The sequence below is a fragment of the Peromyscus leucopus genome, chromosome 3 (assembly GCF_004664715.2).
Source record: "Peromyscus leucopus breed LL Stock chromosome 3, UCI_PerLeu_2.1, whole genome shotgun sequence".
Classification (NCBI taxonomy): domain Eukaryota; kingdom Metazoa; phylum Chordata; class Mammalia; order Rodentia; family Cricetidae; genus Peromyscus; species Peromyscus leucopus.
The window spans coordinates 28450927-28474000 of NC_051065.1; the positions used below are offsets into that span (position 1 = coordinate 28450927).

Genomic DNA, 23074 nt, shown 5'->3' on the forward strand with positions numbered 1-23074 from the left:
TTATCATATCTATACTATCCCCTTTTATTCTTTAGAAAGATACTGTATTTATAATCAACTTGATTTAAATAAAAATATTGGTTTTGCTCTGTCCCACACCAGAGAGCTCTTGTGATATGGGACACAAGAATCTTTTAACTTTTTTTTTGGAATATATTTGGGTTTAGAGAAGGAGTGAGCCAATTCAGGCCAGTCCTGCAGCCACTCAGACCCAACCAAGTAAACACAGAGACTTATATTGCTTACAAACTGTATGGCTGTGGCAGGCTTCTTGCTAATTGTTCTTAAATTAACCCATTTCTATTAATCTGTAAGTTGCTACATAGCTTGTGGCTTACCGGTATCTTAACATGTTGCTTCTTATCAGGCGGCTGGCAGCGTCTCTCTAACTCAGCCTTCCTGTTCCCAGAATTCTCTTCTCTGCTTGTCCCACCCATACTTCCTGCCTGGTTACTGGCCAATCAGTGTTTTATTTATACAGAGCGATATCCACAGCAAGACCCTCTGCATTTTCTGGGTATGTGTTGTTGCCCATCCCTTTTTAAGTCTAAATTTATTAATTTGAGTCTTCTCTTTCTTTTGCTTACTTTAATTACATTTTAAGAGAACCAACTAGTTAAGGTTTGGTTGAATCTGTGTCTTGTTCTTTTAGTTTTCATTCATTAATGTCTACCTAGATCTCTATTATTACTTACTGTCCATTGCTTTTTGATTCAGTTTTTTTTAATTTTATTTTTCTTATACCTGGAGATATATAACTCAGGCATTTATATGAGGTCTTTTTGGCTTGTAAATCTACACATTTAGATCTATAAATATTCCTCTCAGAACTATCTCAACTCTATCCTAAGGACTGCCAACTCCAATATGCTTAATGATTGGTTTTCTTGCCTAGGAATCTTCCCAGTGCATAGAATGCCTTATTCTATATCATTGCTAAATTTCAGGAAAAGGAAAAACATTCAAAAATGTCTTTTTTCCATATTTTGGAAAGCAGGTTTATGAACAAGTTTATGGTTGTAGTTTTTTCGTGTGTATGTGTGTGTGTGTGTGTGTGTGTGTGTGTGTGTGTGTGTGAGAGAGAGAGAGAGAGAGAGAGAGAGAGGTGCATATGAACATGCAAGCTTTTTCACATATGTGGGCACACTTGTGTGGGTGCACATGCCCATGGTTGTGTGTATGTGGGGTCCTGAGGTTGGGAATCATCTTCAATCATTCTTCCACTTTATTCATTGAAGCAGGATCTCTCATTCAAACTCAAAGATCACTGATATGGCTAGTCTTGCTAGCCAGCTTGCCAGAGATAGGGACTCTTTGCCTCTTGAGACTAGAATTATAGGAAGGCTGCTGTACTCACCCAGCATGTAAGTGGGATTCTGGACTGGTCCTCATGCTTGTATATGTTTAAGTATGCAAAGATGTGCTGCATGTGTTTGACTATGGAAAGATGTGTTTCATTTGTTTATGTTGTGGAATATTTGTCTAACTATGTAAAGATATGTTTTACTTGTTTATGTTGTGGAATATTTAACTATGTAAAGATGTTTTGCTTTTGTTTAATTATGTAAAGTTGTGTTGCCATTTTACTTTGCCTGCCTAAGGCACCTAAGGTCTAATAAAAAGTTGAATGGCCAGTAGTGAGGGAGGAGGTATGGTGGGACTTTGGACAGGAGAGTAATTAGGAGGAAGAATTTAGGCTTAGGGAAGAAAGAAAAAGAGACACCAGAGAGACACCAGGGGCCAGACAGACAGACATGGAGGAAGCAGGAAAGTAGGACATACAGAATGAAAGAAAGGTAAAAACATAGATGAATTGAAACAGATTAAATTAAATTAAAAGAGCTAGTGGGACAAGCCTGAGCATTCATAATTAATAGTAAGTGTCTGTGTCTTTATTTGGGAGCTGGTTGGTAGACCAAAGAAAATTCCAACTATACAGGTGCTTGTACAAAACACTGAACCATCTTCCCCAGACCCTATGTTAGATGTTTAATGCTATGTTTCTTATTTGGTACAAAATGTCTTGAGGAAGTATTCCATTTAACCTCACATTTAAGGGGGAAAATAAGGACTCTTTCTTAATAATTTTTCCCAAGAAATAGATATTTAACAACTTCATGAATTCTTATGACAAAACTTCGGATGACTTGCTCTTGAATCAATAAAAATAAAGTAGTCTTGAAACACTAACAACATCCAAGACTCTTAAGAAATTATACATGGTGGTATAGACCTGTAATCTCAACAGCCTGGAGGCTGAGGATCATGAATTTGGGGGCAAGATGGGCTGTGTAGGAAGCCAGAAGTTAACCTGAGATACACAGTAAGGTCCTGTTTTAAAAATAAATAAGCTAAGTGTGGAGATGCATGTAATCCCAATACTTAGGAGTTTCAAGATAGGAGGATAATGAGCTCAAGGCCCATCTAAGGCTACATAGCAAGACCCTGTCTTAAACAATACGAAGCATAAAGACATTGTTCTAGTTTTGAATTTGCACAACAGTGTATCAATTTTTGATTGTATTCCTGCATTGTTAAAAATGAATATATTTCACATAAATTATTGAGAGTCTCTGAGCTATTTCCTGGGTATTGAGACTCATCTACAAAAAACAATTTAGGCTTTAGGTCTATCATTTAGTTTTGATGTTATTTTGTGAGACACAATTTCATTATATAGGCTAGGGTGCCTTTAAACTTTAATCCTCCTCCTGCCTTGGCCTTTTGAGTGCTGAAATCATAAGCATGAGCCACATGCCTGACTGAACCAATATTAGTAGATTCCAGAGATACCTTGGAGAGTCTCTAGATTCCATAGCAAGAATATTCTAATTAATAATAATAATAATAATAATAATAATAATAATAATAATAATAAATGAGGGATGAGAGAGGGTAGCATAGTTGGGAGTACTTGTAGAGAGGTCTAGAACTCTAGTTCTTCTGCAAGCATACATGATCTCTTGCACTAAATCATTCAGCCATTTTCCTGGGTAATCTCGAGGGTACTTGTCCCTATATGTTATGCTCTAGAGAAACTCCTAAACGATATGCATGTTTTCCTAAAGTGGAGTTCACTGTAACATGTTTTCCGCAGAACAGGGGTCTCATGGGAAAGAGTTGGGTTAGTATTCTGTGACTGTGATAGAATATCTGAGGAAATGTATAAAGAAGGGTTTATTCTGGTTCATAGTTTCAGATGATGGGCACTTGGCTCCACATTTGGTAGGGAGCTCATGGAGTACAGCTACTCACCTCATGGTGGTCAGGGAGAGCTGGAAAATAAGGGGCCCATACAGTATATCCCCTTCCTATATATGCTCAGAGTCATACCTACAAGTAGGTAGTACCTCCCCAAATTTCCATCATCTCAAATATTTACTTAATCATAAACTCATCAATGAACTAATTCAATGATTAATGAACCCATGACCCAGTCACTTCTCAAAGGCCCCGCCTCTAAATACTGCTATGCTAGGGACCAAGACTTCAACACATAAGCTTTTAAGGTACAATCCACATCTAAACCATAACAGTGAGAGTATGACCAACAATCACCCAGAGAGCTTAGAAGAGTTCCTTGGAAATCAAGGCAACTCCATCATCCCCTAGATTTCCAGCCTCTCCCTTACAAATGATCATAAACAGAACCTCGCTTACTGCTCCCCACTTCCTGCTGCTCTTCACCTCTTTTTATCGGCACAAACTAACTGCACAACCTGCTCTTTCGTGGTTCTTTCCTTCAGGCAATCATTACGACATATCTCAGCTGCTGTTTCTCCTCGAGTCCCTGTGCCACTGAAGTTGGCACACTGTGACAGCCATCAGCTGTGACTAGGTAAATCGATACACATGTTAACATTGGCTGCCACAGTTCAGCCTTCTGTTCGCATTCCAAGTACTTTGAACTCTGCTTTAGTGTGTACAAGGTTCATTTATTTTTTCTTTTCTTTCTTTTACTATTTTTCCTTCCTTCCCCTTCTTCCTCTTTTCTCTCTTTCTCCTTTTCTCTCTCTCTCCTTCTCTCTCTCTCTCTCTCTCTCTCTCTCTCTCTCTCTCTCTTTCTCATAGAAGCTATTGTATGATTAGCTAACAGGGTAAAAGGTCATACAAATAAGTGCTTATTAAGCATTGGTCTTTGGCCTGCAATTATAGTGATAAAAAGGACACAATGAGACAGTTCTGAATTTCCCAGTTTCATGTTCCCACTGATATGACAGCTCAAAGAATTTGGCAGCCCAAAGGTATTTGTTGTGTTTTATGGTGTAACATTCATTCTAAAAAATAATCAGATTGTCCAAATGTATAACTTCTGTAAAACATATGCTTAACATTTTGCTTATATAAATGTACATGCTATATTTATCTATATTGTCATTACTTACACACTTCTCTTCTGGTTAATGCTATCTTTTGCATTAATGTTCACTTTTAAATGAAAATTCAATGTAGGGCATGCATCACTTTATTTATTTTTTTAAGAGTCAGCATAATTCTATGTTGCCAGGCAGAATCCAAACTCCTGGGCCAAAGCAGTTCTCCTGACTCAGCTTTCCAAGCAGCTGGGACCACAGGCACATGCTGTGCTCAGCTTGTGTGTCATTTATGAGATACACACTACTTGTCTCTAAGACAAAGCCAAGCTAAATTGGTGTTGCTTGGGCTTTTACCAAAGAAATACCAGGTAAGACCTACTGTCTCTGGGCTGTAAAGGCACGGAATATTTTATTCTTTACACTCTTCTGCATTTTCTAACTGCATAATGTAAATAGTTTATGTGCAGACATGCATGGTCACACAAATACCCATTATATGCATACATACACACTTACATCGGGGCCTCAGGATGCCATATAGTCCTTATCCTGCTTTTTATTATCCCTATAAAAAAATCAATCATCAGGGATCCAGAAATATTAAAAGACTTTCCTATAATTATACAACCAAAAGGTGATGGAGAAGGGGCCCTAACCAAGATATGCCTATCTACTGACCTTAAATAGTCCGTGTAAAAATGAAAATGGCAGGTGGGATTTGCAGCCGTTCTCTGCCCCACCCCGGTAGAATGTATATGTATATGTATATATGTGATATATATATATCGTCTATTTTATTTTAAAATTCTAGCAATCTGGACTTAAAGTACACAGTCTAGGGTGCGTGCATTCGTGTGTGTGTGTGTGTGTGTGTGTGTGTGTGTGTGTGTGTGTGTTTGTGTCTTCCGGTCTGTGTCTGTGTCTGTGTCTGCCTATCTTTGTCTGTCTACGATCCTTAACCAAATTGAAAGTATTTTTCTTTGGGGGAATGTATCCAACAGTGGCTTACACAGTAGAATGTGTGTAGTAGACACTCACATACTAATTTTATGCTTTATTTCTTGAATAAGGAAGAAAAGACTTTTTATATAACAAGCCCAAATATATGTTAATGGTAAGTATTTAACATTGTGTGTTGCTGTTTGAAAATAACATCAGAATCCCTTAAAATATGTTGGAAGTTATGAAACTTCCACTAAGAAAAATGTAAATAGATGTACACAGAGAGAAATAGAGAGAGAGATACACAAACTATAAAACATTTTTGAAAGTTCATAGTTCCTCTGAAGCTCGTTAGTTTGAATTCTTGGTAATGTGCAAACATGGGCTACAGCTTTCATTAGAATACTTGAGGTGTTTGTATTAAATATAAACCCCTAACACTGTTCCATTTATTAAATTGTAGCGTCCAGTATAGATGGGGAGTAATTGAGGGTTAGTGCTTTTGTAATATGTATCTTTAAGCAGACTTTGCCCGAACTCATTCTGTGTATGATAAACAGTGAAAGGAGGCATTGGGGATCGGTCACAGCCTGACAGCTAGCACTTAGTACCACAAACCAGGTGAGTATCACGGTAGCTAGTCAGTGGAAATGCTGAATCTTGAGTAGTTTGTGGAAGTCAGCAGAGCACTAATCTACCCAAGCAGAAGTATTTTTGCAAAGCATGAAGCTAATGGGTTGGCTTATATGCATGGTTCACTGAGCCTGTCCTGGATTGCTTCTTTGTTTTGCTATGATAAAACACTGACCAAAAGCAACTTGATGGGGAAAGGATTGATGTGGCCTACAGATTATAGTCCATCATTGTGGGAAACCAAGGCAGGAACTCAAGACAGGAACTTTCGGGCAGAAATTGAAACAGAGACCACGAAGGAACAGAAGCAGGCTTGCTTGCTGTCTGCTTCTGCTCAGCTAGCTGCCCTATGGAACCAGGATCTCTTCTTGCCCAGAGGTGGCACCATCCACAGTAGGCTAGGCCCTCCTCCATCAATTAGCAGTCAAGAAAATGCCCCATAGACAGCCAGTCTGATGGAGGTAATTTCTCAGCTGAGCTTCCCTCTTCCCACGTGTGCCATGTTGACAACCAAGAATAGCCATTGCATAAAGCTTAGAAATCGACATAGAGCCTAACATACTTCTGTGATATGATTGTTGGCTTTGAAGGTGGGAGGGGGTCACAAGTCAAGGAAGGAAGGTGGTTTCTAAAAGCTATACAAGGATCATCCTGAGCCTCCAGAAAGAATGAAACTTTGTTGACATTGACTTTAGGCTCCTATCCACCAGATTTTAGTTTCAGATCTCTTAAAATGAAACAAATAAAAATGTGTGCTATTTTAAGCATCCATTTTGGTGGTTTGAAGAAGAATCCCCACAGGCCCATATAGCTGAATGCTTAGTCACCATGGAGTAGCACTATGACAGAAGGATGATGAGGCGTGGCCTTGCTGGAGACAGTGTGTTATTGGGAGTGCTCTTTGAGGTTGCAAAGGTTCACACCAGGCCTAGGATTGCTCTCCCCTCTTTGCCTCTCTGTTACCACACCTGCATAAACAAGCCCCCAGTTAAATGTTTCCTTTAGGACAGTTGCTTTGGTCATGGGGTCTCTTCACAGCAACAGATCAGTGATGAAGACAGTTTCTGATTTCTTAAAATGAAACAAACGAGCTGATGGTGGCACATGCCTTTAATCCCAGCACTTGGGAGACAGGGGCAGAAGGATCTCAGAGTTTGAGGCCAGCCTGGTCTACAGAGTGAGTTCCAGGACAGCCAAGGCTACACAGGGAACCCTGTCTCGAAAAGCCCCCCCCCAAAAAAAAAAAAGAAAGAAAGAAAGGAAGGAAGGAAGAGAGAAAGAAAGAAAGAAAGAAAGAAAGAAAGAAAGAAAGAAAGAAAGAAAGAAAGAAAGAAAGAAAGACAAAGAAAGAAAGTAAGAAGTGAAACAAAAATATGTGTTGTTGTAAGCACTCCTGTTTGTAGTACTTAATTACAGCAGCAATAGAAATTAATGTGACACAGATGCACCCAGTACTTGACCAAGGTCACTTTGCTAGGAAATGAAGGGTCAGGAATCAAACCTAGATGTCTCTGACTTTCAGTTTATACTCAAATTACTTTACATAAACAAGGGAGGAGTAATTGACAGTGAGCTGTGGTCGAAGGCCTGAAACATCTGAGGAAAGAGTATGCCACTACAGAGATTTGTACATTAGTTTGGGGATCAAATCAGCCTTCCATATACAGTCGTTCCCAATCAGTGGCTTGTGACCCCACCTGACAGTAAGGCCAGGAGCTACTTAAGTAAGAAGGGGATTACATCATCTCTCCAAATGCTCTTCCAGGGCACCATGGCCTACTTGATTTCAGTTCTTAAGTGCTTACATACTCATCAATAGATGATATATTTCGCATGTGTAATGCTCATAATCCTTTGCCTACACTAACATTTTGATGAAGTCCTCAGTTGGCACATCCATATCTGAATGGAATGGCAGAAGTCACAAAGCCAGCACAGCTGCTTGACAAAGATCCAGCAGAGCTGAGCCACATGATGGCTGCCATGCCACCTTTGGTTTTCATCTCCACCTGTTACAAACTTGGGGCACTTTTAATATTTGTACAATTTGGGGATGTTGGATTGATGGAAAATTCCTTATTTATGCCTTCTCCTAGGAATGCTGCTTCTAAGCTTACCCAGGAAAGTCCTGAAAATACTATCCCATCCCCCCCTCATCCCCCCCCCACACACACACTTTGAGGGAGATATCCTTATCTGCTTGAAGGTCTTCCTTATGCCTTGGAGATTGTGACACATAAAGAAGATGCCAGAGGTCTCTTCCTGAAGCTATGAGACATTCTTGAAACATCTGTTCTTCTACTTACACAGGAACAGGATATTCAAAACAAAGTAAATTTAAAAGGTCAACAAGATTTGGTGGTCTAGAGGATTTGTCCGCAGTTTAGATTACAAGCCTCTTTTCACTGTACACTCAGACAGTTACGTGGTATACAACTGCCCTACACAAAGACATATTGATGAGCAAAGTATGGAGTGGAAAGATGATGAAAGTATAAGATGTTAGGACCTCCCTCTCTTAGAAGTTAGCTCATGTAGAGCCACTATAATGTCATATGACCAAGGAACAACAGAATGCCAGGATTAGACATATAGACAAATTCTATAAGGATATAAATGTGAACATTGATTGTATTATGTCAGGATTTGAATTATAACTGCAGAAGCTTTAGTCTGAGGATTTTTACTGGGCACTCTGACCACTAAGAGTTAATAATACACTGCTTGAGACATGGCAAAATGCCCAGAGTAGTTGAAGATTTTGTTTTGGCCTAGTGTCCTTGAAGCAACCAAAGCAACCAGCCTGAGCACAGACTGTCATATGTCTCTAGATTCTCAAAAGTTGGGTTATGGAGTATATGAGTAAGAATGATAACTCTGTTTATTAATGATGTCAAAACTTGAGGGGAAATGATTGGAAATGATAACTCTGTTCTGTCATAGTTTATTAATGATGACAAAAAGATGAGCAAAAGGAAGTGAAACACATGTCCAAAAACCAATGATATGATCTATGTTTTGGAACCTCATGAATGTATCCCTGCTAACTAAATTCTGTATAAATAAACACTCTGGCTGCTACTCAGTCAGGCTGCAAGATTCTCCTGACCACCATGGCCTGGCTCACTTCCTTCTCCTGCTGACTCCTTACATCCTCTGCAGGACCCATCCACCACTGGGGATGGCTCATGGCACTCAGTACACTTTATTGGCATGCAGGCTTCATGCTATACAAGTGCAGTGGATGAAAAGAAGTAAGACCCACAGCTTCTGGTGTGCTTGAGGCTATCTATAGCTGCCTTGGAGTGGCAGGACACACAGAGCCACGTCTGGATGAGTGACAATTGGCCACACTCTCCAAAGGATGAACACTGTATAGTGTTAAAAAGGGGTTTAACCAGGGTGATTCTCAAGGTTGCTTTAAAATTTGAATTCACAGGGCTTCCTTCCCTCCCAGGAATTAGATCTTACACCCTTTCGTAGTGTAGTCGAGGGCCTGCACAGTCCAGCATGCTCTTTATGTTTCAGATTTTGTTTTTGTTTGGGGGAGATATGGTTTATTCTTTTCTGATTTAAAAAAGATGCTTATAACAAAGTATTCAAAGTATAAGATTAGGGTCATTGTTCATAACCTTCCTGTAATCTCAAATAGACTCAGTAGTTAGAGGAAAGGTGTGAAACTTCAGACACAAGCAAGACTCGGAGGTTTAGAGATGTGACTTGTGAGTCAGACAAATCTGAATTTAAATCCAAATTCTTTCATTTGCTGTCTTCATGGCCTGTGTACATCACTTAAACTTCCTGGGTTTCAGGTTCCTCGTCTACAAAACATAATGGCTTCCTCAGAGAGTAGTGACCATTAAAGACAATTTCAGCTGTAAAATAGCTAACCCAAATTTGATTGCACTTGATCGTTTTGAATTGTTTTTCCATAAGCCTAAGCAAAATTGACCCTCTTTCCTTTATATTATGCTTTTGGGGGAATCTGCTCATTCATGTGACCTTCAGATCTGAGACGACTGTGTTTTTTTTGAAGAAAGGTACATGGAGATAAATAGCAAGCAAGGAACTTGAGTTTTCCTGGCTGTCTGTGCTGAGCCTAGGTGTTGTAGAATATTAAGGTGTGTTACTTTTGTTTATTTTGCATTTGTTTAATTCTGTGAAGCTGTGTTACTGTGCCTGTCTAGAACACCTGATGATCTAATAAAGATCTTAATAGCCAATAACAAGGCAGGAGAAAGGATAGGCAGTGCTGGCAGGCAGAGAGAATATGTAGGAGAAATCTGGGAGAAAAAGAGAAAGAAGTAGCCAGAGAAGGAGGACTCCAGGGGTAAGCCACCCAGCTACACAGCCAGCCACAGAGTAAGAATAAGATTTACAGAAGTAGCCGGGCGGTGGTGGTGCACGCCTTTAATCCCAGCACTCGGGAGGCAGAGGCAGGTGGATCTTTGTGAGTTCAAGGCCAGCCTGGGCTACCAAGTGAGATCCAGGAAAGGCGCAAAGCTACACAGAGAAACCCTGTCTTGAAAAAAAAAAAAATTTACAGAAGTAAGAAAAAGGTAAAAGCCCAGAGGCAAAAGGAAGATGGGATAATACATGTTAAGGAAAGCTGCCAAGAAACAAGCCAAGCTAAGGCCAGGCATTTATAAGTAAGAATAAGCCTCTGTGTGTGATTTATTTGGGAGCAGGGTGGTGGGCCCGCCAAAAGAGAAAAAACAAACAACAACACCCAGATCATTCTCAACTTTGATCGTCATGAAGGACCCTGTTTATTTCAATCTTTATCTTGGTTTTAATTTTTCTAATAATGCTAATGCACTTAATGATTTTTAATATTATTTTTCATATTTTGCCTTGCCTACTGATTTAAATTATTTTTGAAAGGAGATATAGTAGATACTAAATTATACAAATGACTGGACCATACCATTTGAAACTCAAAAGGGAAATGAACATTAAATATACATTGTAATAAAACACTACCTTTTAGGTCACTTTGGAAATCCTCATCTTCCTGTTCACTTATTCTCTTTCTCAATCTCTACCCCCTTTGGTCTTCCCTGAGAAATGATTAGTTCTTCATCCTCCATTTAGCAGTGCTGCCATCCATGAAGATTTATTCAGCATTGCTTTATACAATGCAGGCTACACTTTTCTTTTGAGTACCTACCTGCCTGTGCCAGACATTGTTAATGGCAGATGGGAGTGCTGTTACAAAGGTTAAAATAAAATAAAACTTGCATCACTTTGACCTAGTTTGTTGTGCCCCGAATCTCCACCTCCATCTTCATCAGGAGCATCTTCAGGCCCTCTTTCTCACTTTGTGTCTTCTAACTGGTTTACTGAGCCTTCCTAATTCCTCAGGTCTCCACACACAAGATAGTACATGATTAAAGGGAATAGAAATCTGGAAAGGCTGACACTGTACAGAGTGCCAGCACATTTACCCAAGTCTTAAGAGGAAGAGAGGAGGAGATGGTGAAGATGAGAAACACTTACCAATTTCTAGTTCTTGCCCTTGGGTCATGATGTAATTATATTGCACATTGATGCATCTACTTTGCTAATTTTGTTTTGGATTTTTCCTTTATGTTCATGATTATGTTGTCTTAAATTCTTAATTTTCAACAGTATCCTTACAAGAGTTTGGTCCCCAGGTCATTTTAGCCTTAAAAAAGGAGATGGACATTACTTTTCTCTTTGTCTATTCTCTACTGTTTGAGTAAAAAAGGCATATTTTTTTCCTTGAATATTTGCTAGAGTTCACCAGATGAGTCCCGTGGTTTGTAGCTTTTAGTCTGTGTTCTGTCACTTTAAAGATGGTTACTGGCTTGTGCAATTTCAAAACTGATTAAACTTTGCTGAGGTAAGCGTGAAGGTGTTTACTTTGCAGTAGGCACAGATTCACGAGAGTCACACAAGAAGGACCTTTCCCCTAGATTCCTGTGGTTACATTTCACATAACTACAGTGCCTATCAACAACAGGAAACTGACATCAAAACAATGTGAACATATAATTCTGTGTGCTCTCCTCATGTTATGTGTTTGTATAACCACAACCGCTGCTAAGGTGCAGGATTATTTTGTCACCAGGAGGAGTGCCCTTGTGCTGTGCTCTGATACGGTCACACTTCCCTTCTGCCTCTTTTTTGCCCACCACATGTGACTGCCGATGGTCACTGGCCTGTTTATTGTTAATTATAACTCTGACCTTTTAAAATTGTTGTGTAAATTTAGGACACTGGACACAGATGATTCAATCCAGATCTAACCCAAAACCTTCCTTCCTGCAGACCCGATTCCATAATACTAGAAAATACTCTGCAAGCTGCCAAAGGAGGGAAGCAATCAGTGGTTTCATACAGCCGGGATGCCTATGAACCACAACAATGACCAGCATGGCAAGAGATCCCTAAAGGTACAAAAGTGGCACTCACCTATTGGCTGTAACCAAAGCTGTCTAATGAGACTTAAGGCTACTCAACAGGAGGGGAGTCATGGATGGTACTACCAGCCTCACCAGCCACCCAGGGCTACCAAGGCCATGGATTTTAGAAGAGAATCTACTATAACACTTGCTAGATCAGCATAATCCTTTACTACTTTCTAAATTGTTTCCTTATACACAGAGGTAAGTGTGGCTCTTACCCCTCATCAAAAAGGTCTCTCTTTGACCTTGGAACACTCAGTCCTAAATGGAAGGTCTTCATCAAACCCCTCACCTCAGAGCTCAGGGAAGAGGAGTAGGGGAGACTGGAAGAGCCAGAGGATGGAGAGCACCCAGGAAACAGTGTCCTCCAGATGCTACAGGACTGCAGCACACACAAACTCATAGACAGGATGGCATCATGGACAAAGCCTGCACAGGTCTAAGCCAAGTGGGGCCCAAGCAATAAGCTGGGGAAGTGGACACACTCTCCTATCCCTAACGAAGAATCTGTCTTCAGTTGATGCCTGCTTACAAAGGAAAAATTAGTTTTCTCCAATGGAGTCTCACTCGGTATATAAACCAACTTGAGGGTAGGGCCATGACCAACAGTAGATGGCCAACACAAAACAAATTCAATGGTATTTTTGGAAACTTTATCTCATAACTTTGTCTGTTTTTTTTTTCCCTTACAGGCCTTTTGCTTGCATATTATGGTTTCTGATTTTGTGTTTTTATGGGTTCTGTTTTGTATCCACCCCTTTTGGTATTATTAATTCAAAACTTTGGCTGTTGTTAGGTTTTTAGTGATTTTACTATGATCTGCATTTGTTTCCTTTATGATTATTGTTAATGTCAGTTTGCCATCTGTGTGTCCTCTTAGCCAAATGTCTCCTGTGCATCATGCTCATTTCTCATGAAAGTTTCACTTTTTGATTGTTGAGTCTTGAGAATTCTTTGTTCCTGTGTGTGTGTGTGTGTGTGTGTGTGTGTGTGTATTCCTGAGGATGAGCAGAGGGCCTCCTGTGTGTTAGGTGATCACCCCAACACTGTGTTACAATTCTAAGCCTTTATATATTCTGTTTACAACTGCTTCTCAGATATGTGATTTGCAAACATTTCTTGTATTTGCATTTTCTTTATCTTGTTTACCCATTTAAAAAAATATTATTCCTTTTTTGTGCCACTAGGGATCAAACTCATGGCCCTATGCATGCCAGGCAAGCCATGTGTCACTGAGCTATGTCCCCAGGCTTTTCACATCTTAATGAAATCTGTTGGAGAACAGAATCTTACAATTTTGATCAGGTTCAGTTTATCAGATGTTCTTTTTATGGATTATATTTTGTTATCTATCCCAAAAAAACTCAAGTTGTAGACCCTGGAAATTTTTCTTCTTCTCATCTCTATCATTGTTATAATTTTACATCTATTTTCCATTCTGAGTTAATTTTTGAAAAAGTATAAGATTTAGTCATGTTTCTGACTATTCTTCCTTCTTCCTTTCTTTTCCTAACCATCACTCATAAATATTGTTTTGGTTTCATATAGAAGTATTTGTTTCATTATCATATTTATCTTCTAAAATGCCCCAACACACACACACACACACACACACACACACACACACACACACACACACACACTGGCTATTATATAAATCCATTTTCTGTTACTATAACAAAATACCCGAAGCCAGGTACCGTAGTCCTGATTTTTGAGACTAAAATTCCAAATAGCTTGGCTGTCTTTGCTAGGGCCCTCTTGGCTGTATCCAATCATGACAGATGGCATCTTGGCAGAAGTGTGACAGTGAGAGATCACACAGTGAGACAAGAAGAACACGGGGAAAAGTCAGCCTGGCTACCTTAAATCATTTCACAAGAGCTGCTTAATCCCTTCTGTGGGAAGAACCCCTAAGGACTCCCACTAAGCCCCCCCCCCCCAGGTCCTGCACACACTGATCTCACCTCCTGGGAACCGACTCCTCCACACACACCTTTGATACACATTCAAGTCTACGTCTGGCCACTGTCCTCTTATTTTCCTTCCACTGCTGTTTTTAATTTTAGTTTATGCTTTTGGTGTCACACCTGATGATTTATTTCCAAAGTCAAGAAGAATTACTTCTCTGTTTTCATGTTGATTTTATATCCTGTAGCTGAATTTATTAGATCTAGCCATTTTTGTGGAATCTTCAGATTATGCATCGAGTGTACTTTGGTTTGTTTTCTCCATTGCTGTAGACAGATTTGTTGAATAGAAGTGGGAAAATGGCATGTCCCGTGCTACTGACTTATTAGATGGTTCCTTTTAGGTCTTTATTTTTATTTATTTGCTCTTCTTTTTTTTTTCTTTTTAACTTTCTGAGCACACTTAACAGTTAAAAGATCTCACCAAGTGGCTCTAACTTGTCTTCCTCAGGGATGGTTCTTTGGCTATTTTATCCACTTGAATGATCCATATTTTCTGTGATGGGTTTCTTGACTGTCAGCTTGACACACTCCTGGGCGTGTTTGAGGGAGAGCTTTCAGAGGATTTTCTTTTTAAACCGAGGGGATGAGACCCATCCTGGCACCTTCCCCTGAGCAGTCCAGGTACAATGAAGGGAAGGGGAGTGCACCCACCTGCTCCACGTCTTTCCACTCAGTGTGTCTGTTCTGTTGCTATGCCTGGCTGACATCAGACTCCAGCTTCTTTGGTCTTCCGATGCAGATTCATCACCATGCAATGTCCAGGCAGCTCCCAGGCTTCCAACAGCAGAGACGCATTGAAGGCAGTTGCCTTTGTGAATTAAGCAGCTACCAGAGTCTGTGACACTCGAGGGCGAAGCCGGCCATTGCTGAACTACCTAGGCCCTACTGTGTGAGCCAATCTAATAGGTCGATCCCTTTTGAATGCATGCACATTCTATTGGCTCGGAGCCTCCAGGGGACCTTTCCTAATACATTTTCCAATGTAAAAATACAGACTTCTTGGGGTTTGCTTTAGCCACGTATATTTGTGTGTGGAAGTGTTCTTTATTTATGTGGTGATGGGGTTGGACACAGGGTCTTGCACATGCTAGGAAAGCACTTTACTACTGAGCTACATTCCAGTTTTCAGCCAGGTTTTAAAAATTACTTCTTTTATCTTTTGAGATTATAGTATAATTATATTACTTCTCCCTTTTCCTCACTCCAAACCCTCTTATGTAACTTCTTTTTCATTAATTGTTGTTATATATATATTTCTAAATGTTGTTACACACACACACACACACACACACACTGTATGTGTGTGTGTGTATTCCTAAACACTTAAATACAACCTTCTCTGTTTGTGTAATGTTACTCATATGTCTGTTTCAGGGCTGGCCGTTTGGTCTTGGATAACCAGTCAGTGTGCTCTTTCCTGGGGAAGGCTAATTCTCCTGCTCTCATCATTCCTTAGTTACCTTAGTTCTTGGTGTAGAGTTAAGGACAAAAGTTTCTTTGCTTTCCTAGGTAGGAAGGGAGGGAGGGAGGAGGAGGAAGAAGAGGAGAGAGGAATATCCTGTCCTAGTTTTTACAGGTAGGCTCTGTTTTGGGACTTATCTTCAACCTTGAGCCAAAACTGTGGGCGGGTGAGTCTTCAGAATTAGCTGGAGTCTTGAGTTCTGTACTTAACATGAACCTTGTCCTGACCATGTGTGTGTTTTTAAATTCCTCTTAATTCAGGGAAACTAACTGAATTGACTTTTTTGTGATTGGCGCTTGCTGTTGATGATGACGATGAAGTGGAGGAGGAGGTGGAGGAGGAAGGAGAGGAAATGGGGTCTCATGTAGCCAAGGCTGCCCTGGGTCTCCTGTAGCCAAGGGTGCCCTGGTATTCTTGCTGCTGACTTTTCTGCCTCCACCCCCCAAATGCTAAGATTAAAGACTGGCTCTGAATTTGCTTTCTGGATGCCCCATTTTCCAAAGCAATTCTCTCCTTGACTTTCCTCCCCATCCTGAAGTGGTCCACTGTGATTTTCAAGCACAACCTTGCCCTAGGCAGCTGCAGGTTTTTTAACGCTCTGATGTTCTGAGCAAAGCCTTTTTCTAGCCTAGGTAAGTTTCAAATTAGGAAAGCGCGTGCGGGGCTGGGGGTGGGGTGGGGGGTGTATTGGCTCAGTCCTTCAGGCAGGCCCCAGGCAAGTCATAGAAAGGAGCAGGAAGATCAGCTCTGCTCTCTCGAACCGGGGATGAAGATCCCACAGTGGCTGCTGTCCTCAGAACCATCTCTGGGCAGGGAGGCTGGTGACACTGCCCTGGCTGGCCCAGCGCTTTTGCATTGGCTTGTGCTTTATGCAATGTTTCCTTGGTTGTTGTTTTCCAGAGTTCTAACAAGGCCGGTGATGACTGTGGACAGCAGAGAGCCGCAGCCGCCCACTGTCGGTTTGGTGTCCCTGAAGTGACTTTCTGTGCCTGATGTTGGTGTAGCTTGAGCTGGCATACACAGGGTGTTACCACCGTGGCCGAGCCGTTTCCTCTTTCAGCGTTCACATCTGTGCAGTTTAACCTGGTTCTTACACACAGCTGAGCTTGTTTGAGTCCGTCTGCCAGCTCAGTCTTCACTCACACACTGAAGCTTCTCACACACAGGCCGTGCGTGTGTGTCTGAGGCTAAACTGCAGTCCTTATAGAGATTTCTGTTTGTTCCTCTCCTCTTTCTCTGCCTTAAAATATTTTATCATCGCATTCTTCCTTCTAGTCCAATTTGAAAGTAGTTTTTATTCATATCCTTTTAGCCCTCACCTTGGAAATTCACAGAAAAATGCTTGCCACATGGTGGACCACGTGAGAATTCATCTCAGCCTCAGCTGGCTTGACATTTGTTCTATTTACTTACGGCAAATTCTTTTACAGAGTCCAAGTTTACTTCGATTTGGTTAGTTCCACCTCACACAGCCATGTCAAGTTCAGATGTCCAAAGTCTACGGGGATCCTTTTGAAATACAAGAGAAATAATTATTGCTCTCCTAATCTTTTGCCAAAGAAAGGCCAACTGATATAGAAGGTCAGTGGCACTGAGAGGAGTAAACACACACTTTGATATTATGAATATTCTAATTCTCTTCAAGTGATTGAGATACAAACCCCACTGCACACATCAGTGCCCTAGAGCCACCACAGAATGACACAGACAACTGGGTTAGAAACAAAGTAGTCTGGAGGCTGCAAGGCCAAGAACAATGTGCTTGCAAGTTTGGTTTTTTCTGGAGCCGTCATGTGTGGCCTTTCAATGGCATTTCCACATGACTGACTTCTCTGCACATCCGTCTCGAGGTCTTCTTTTTGAAAGAATACAGTCACAGTGAACTAGGACCAACCATAAAGGCCCAACATCAATTTAAACTGTCTCTATGAAAGACCACATCTTCTAACTAGCCAACCTGAGATGCTGTTTCTGTAGCAACAGTACTGAGCCTAAATGCAAAGCATGGTTATAACTTGGTGTCTCTTTGTTGATTATTGACAAGGATAAGTAATTTAAAGTCAGTCAGTTCATAACAAACAGACAAAGATGTCAACATAGTTGCTTACCTTAGTCATCATCATGGGCTAGGTATGGGACAGAATTAATATGAATTAGCTATGGTAGTCTGGTAAAATATATGCTTTCTAGCAGGAAGATGTTTGATGTCAACCTGTCTCAAAAAACAAACAAACAAACAACAACAACAAAAACAGTATGTTTCTAGTTTGCTCTCTGTTACTGTGATAAACTATGACCCAAAGCCAGCTGGGGGAGGAAAGGGTTTATTTGGCTTGCACGTGCAGGTCAGAGTCCATCACTGAGGGAAGTCAGGACAGGAACTCAAGCAGAAGCAGAGACAGGAGTCATGGAGGAAAGCACTAACTGGCTGGCTTCCAGGCTCATATTCAGCTACATTGCTTACACAGTCCAGGGGCACCGCCCTGGGGATGGGGGTGGTGCCACCCACAGTGCCAGGCACTCCCACACCAGTCATCGCTTGAGACAGTGGCCACAGATCTGGTCACAGACCAATCTGACTGAGGCAGTTTTTCAATTGTCTTCAAAACCTGTGGTTGTGCCTGTGTTACCACTGAGGTGCCCTCGACCTCAAGGTGCCCTCGACCTCTCGGTTCCCAGCAGGCCACCTGCATACACACCGCTGAACAAGACATTCCATCGTGCGGCTTTCCCTGGGATATGTGAACACACATGTACTCAGCCTAGACAGGGCACTGACAACAGATCAGAGAAGCAGTTTCACCCATGTCCAGCCGGGTAAACCAATGAAGCTGTGAGGTGGGTTATTTACATGGGCATGGGTGACTCAAAGGCAGCTGTGTGACCAAGAGATCCACCCCAACATGGATGACAACCCACAAAGGCTGCACCCCTAGAACTCCCCGCCTGACCTGCAGGTAGCTCCACGGAAGAGTCGCCTCTCCCATAGCACTTGTTCCCTGCTTACATAACCTTGACTTGGGGACTTGTGAGCCTTACAACTCTCTGAACTTCCAGAACCCCCAAGCTCCATTTGCTTCCCAGTTTTTAGGGGCCTTCTCGCCTGCAGGAGAAAATGTTTCAGTTCAGAGGAAATAGCTACACAGTGGTCCTCAAGACTGCCATGGTGGCCAAGGCAATATGCCCAGCAGGGTACAATAGTGTGAATACTAAACCAAAGAAGTGCTATCCCATCCCTATATGATTGAATGTATCATACATGTATGATCTTTTACATGTATCATCTCTCATAATCCTCTTAAGACTAACCCTACGAGAAAAAGACTGCCTCCTTTATTGTACAGGCGTAGGTAAGGGGGTGAGTAACTTGTCCATATTCTGTCCATGGGGTTGGTTCCCAAGCCCCGGCCCCTGCATTCCATAGGCAGCTTGGTTTGCTGTGCCCCCTGACCAGACAGGATGCCCAGAGGCAGTGTCGGCAGCTCTGTGCAGCCACTCCAGCTTTAACACAAAGCAAGGAAGGTGGGGAAGTTGAACAAGCTCCTCTGCCCATGCTTGCCACCCACATCTTAAAGAACTTATTTGAGCAGAAACCATCCTAAACGGCCTCCTGCTGTTCTCTCCTTCTTTCTTTCGTTTCTAATTAATCACATGTGCTGTGACTTGAAGCTGTCCCCTAGTTTCTAGAGCATCCACCCCCTGCGTTGGATTTGTTTCTCCAGGGGAGCACAGGGTGGATAAATAGGGCCTTATTATTTGGATTTCTACTCAGTGAGCGAAGTAAATGCAATTTGCTTTGTACAAGTTCTGCAGCTCTGGCAGCGTTTTGGCAATGAACGGGCAGGAGGACACATGTTCTCACAGGTTACAGACTTCTAAGAAGCCAGCCTCTCTCCGGAACAAATTGGAAACAAATTATAAACATATTAAGAGTGTCCAAGAATGCCATTCAAAGTTAGAAACATTTTATCAAGTGAACTTGGGAAGGGAAGGCCCAGAAGTATGGTGTTTAAAGAAATTACTGACATTTGCCCAAGACTTGATCACATTTATAACACTGAAGGGGTGGAGAAGACAAAGGGTTTATGAGTCACTTGTTTTTAAGTTTATGAATATTTGTTTTTTTTATTTTAAGCTGGTTCAGAACACACTAGTCTCTAGGCCTTTGCTATTGAAAATGTGAGGCAGAAATCAGTGAATTGATGCCCCAGAGCTTGCTCTAAGTCTTGGGGTGGAGTGAGGTGTGTGTAGGGGGGTGCAGGGGGGGGTGTGTGGCTCAGAACTGCTGAATCCAATCAGGTTTGACAAGATCATCAGGTAATTTCTGTGCAGCAGTCCACACTGACAAATAATAGTGATGGTGATGGATGGGGAGGCCATGGGGTTTCTTTTCTGTGGGCAGAGGACTGGTGGGTACTGTGGGGTCCTTCCTAGAAGAGCCTGGGTAGGTGAGGCCAGGAGGCAGACTTCCAGCAGAGTGCGAGGTCTGAACAAAAGGGCCCACGGTACCTGTACTGAACTGGGCATTCAGTCCGGAGCAGCAACACCTCCTTCCCCTGAGTTCATTATGCTTGTGGAGAGAAACCCTGTGAAATCGCACAGCCAGCTCCTGCAAACTGACTCCTGTGGCCTCAGCCCACGTTGTGTTAAACTCCCTTTTGTCAACTCGAGACAGGCCCTAGACCCCGGGGAATCTTACTAGAGGAACTGCCTCCCGCAGATTGGCCAGGGGCGTGTCTCGGGCATCCCCACCCCTGGGCAGGTGGTCCTGGGTGGTGTAAGGAAGCAAGCCACGGGGGCTGAGCCAGTGAGCTCCTCTGTGTTCTCGGCCTCAGTTCCTGCCTCCAGGTTGTCTCCTGCCCAGACACCCTTTTCATCCCAAGTTGCTTTTGGTTACAGTGTTTATCAGAACAACAGGAAGTAAACTCCAACAATAGGTAGCTTTAATATTCATCTGCTGTTTCCTCATTCCAGCCCCTTCTTTGTAATTTTCTAGAATTTCCTCACTGCTTCTGTTTTACTAACATGACTCTTTCACGTTTTTCTGTACCGCTGCAGGTTTGGTGCATATATGCGTGTGCGTGTGCGTGTGCGTGTGTGTGTATGTTTGTGTGTGATCATTTCAAGTGTGATCATGAGTGGGAGAAAGCTTCCAACTTGCCTTCTGGGATCCAGTTAGCCAAGAAAAGAGTGAAAACTTTCTTGAAGTTTTTAAACTCCAAACTTGGTTTTCAGAAACAAGATCCCTGTTTGAATTATAGAATTACTATTTTAAAATGCTTATACATGAGAAACAGAGTGGAATTGGGGGATGTATGCAATTGTTTAAATTCGTGGTCCTGTGAAATGGAGATGTGGATAATTACTGGTGGGTTGTCCAATAGAATTTAGAATGGATATTCTGCACACCAAAACACATGCTACTAATTAAAGCAGTGATAATCTAGTTTGCTGGCAATTAAAAGCTGAAGAGCTTGACTCAGAACCTGAAGTTCTGGTTTGTGCTTTTTGGACCCAAAAAAGTTTGGTGGTGCAGATCTGTATTCCAAGCTAATCGAGAGTTAAGGTGGATGGATCACACATTCAGAGCTTGCCTGGGAAGTGGAGTGAGGTGGAGGACTTTCTGGTGGGACCCTGTGTCAAAAAGGGGAAGCCGGCTCAGGTTAGAGCTTGTCTGTACAGTGTTAGCGCAGCATGTGTGAGGACCGAGGTCGGATCCCCAGTACCCTGCACCCCAAAAGTGAGCACCCACGTTTAGAAAGGGGGAGACTGTTGCCACGTTTGCCAGGAACGTGACAAGGAAGGATGGAAATAGCTTTTTTTGCTGCTTATTTTTGAGATTGTACTTTAATTACAATATTTCTCTCTTCCATTTGTCTGTCTGTCAAATGGAAGAAACATATTTAGAATATTCATGTATTTAGAAGAAACATATTTAGAATATTGATGTGCCTCAAATTCATAGCCTCTTTTTTCACAAATGGTTATTATATGTATACATGTATTTAATAGACCATGTACTGAACTCTCCCAAACTCCTTTGCCTCGAACCTTTGCTCTTTAAAAATGTGGCAAAGGTATTTAAAAATTAGACCTTCCATAATGTTTTCCAGTTGTAGCAGGGATGACCTCAATGAATATCCATTAGCAAGGATGACCTCGGTGAATATCCATTAGCAGGGATGACCTCGGTGAATATCCATTAGCAGGGATGACCTCGGTGAATATCCATTAGCAGGGATGACCTCGGTGAATATCCATTAGCTAAACAAAGTCCAACAGAAGGACGGACTGCCAGTTTGTCTTCAGTTTGCACAACCCAGTTCTCGGCACTGATCTACAGAGGCAGATAAATAGGTCAAAGAGTTGTTTTTCTCTGTCTGGAGTACGCCACGGCGGCTGTAGGCTGAAGAAGTGTGTTTTTTTCTCTGTATGGATGGTTTCCAAGTGGTTATAAAAGCCATTGGCTGTGTTGTATCTTCCTAAAGGAAGAATATAATCTGGGTGAAAGTTTGTCAACCGTCAAAGGAGTCCTCACACGTGTGGCTGCCACTTTGATGCTTGATGACTTCCACCTCTTCAGTCTGCTGGCAAAGGTGACTCTGGAGCACCCCCTTTGACATCAGAGGGTCACTTCATGTTTTCAAGAATTTTGACAGGTTCATCCTGTGAGGCTTTCCGGAATCCCCTACCTGGAAAGAAGGCAAAGCAGGCATTGTCCCCTGCCTCCTTTAGAAAATTTTCCATATATAGGTTATGTAGACAGACAGACAGACCCTGGCTAGTAACAGGATGAACTTACACACTTGGGTGTGGTAAGTGCTATGTTGTATATTTAGAAGAAACATATTTAGAATATTCATGTATGAAATTCTCAAAAAAAATTTTAATTAATAAAAGAAAAGCCAGAAGTGGCGCACACCTTTAATCCCAGCGCTATGAAGGCAGAGGCAGGCAGATCTCTGAGTTCAGGACCTGGTCTACAGAGTGAGTTCCAGGACAGCCAGGGCTACACAGAGAAACCCTGTCTTGAAAAAAACAAAACAAAGCAAGACTAAAAAGAAAAAAAAAAAGCAGACTCCTTCGTGCTTGCTGTGATGAAGTGACACCTTCTGGTACAGATGGGTACTGCATGCTAGCAAGTATCCCTATGAGGAGACCCTTTTTTTTTAATTAACCCTTTTTATATTTTGCCTTATATATATTGTTTTTTAGTCTAGAATTCACATTTTATTCATAATAGTGTGACAAATCAAAAGTGTACTACTAATATTTTATCAACAATCATAATGTGAAAATCAAAGTTGTTTTCGATGA

At 41.6% G+C, this 23074-nt stretch overlaps 1 long non-coding RNA gene across 1 annotated transcript; it reads left to right on the forward strand.

The window, feature by feature from the left end:
* Positions 1–1911: 1911 nt before the first annotated feature.
* Positions 1912–13260, forward strand: LOC119087581. Its single transcript, XR_005091045.1, has 2 exons — positions 1912–3838; positions 12186–13260. It is a non-coding gene; the product is annotated as an uncharacterized LOC119087581 (long non-coding RNA).
* Positions 13261–23074: the final 9814 nt, after the last annotated feature.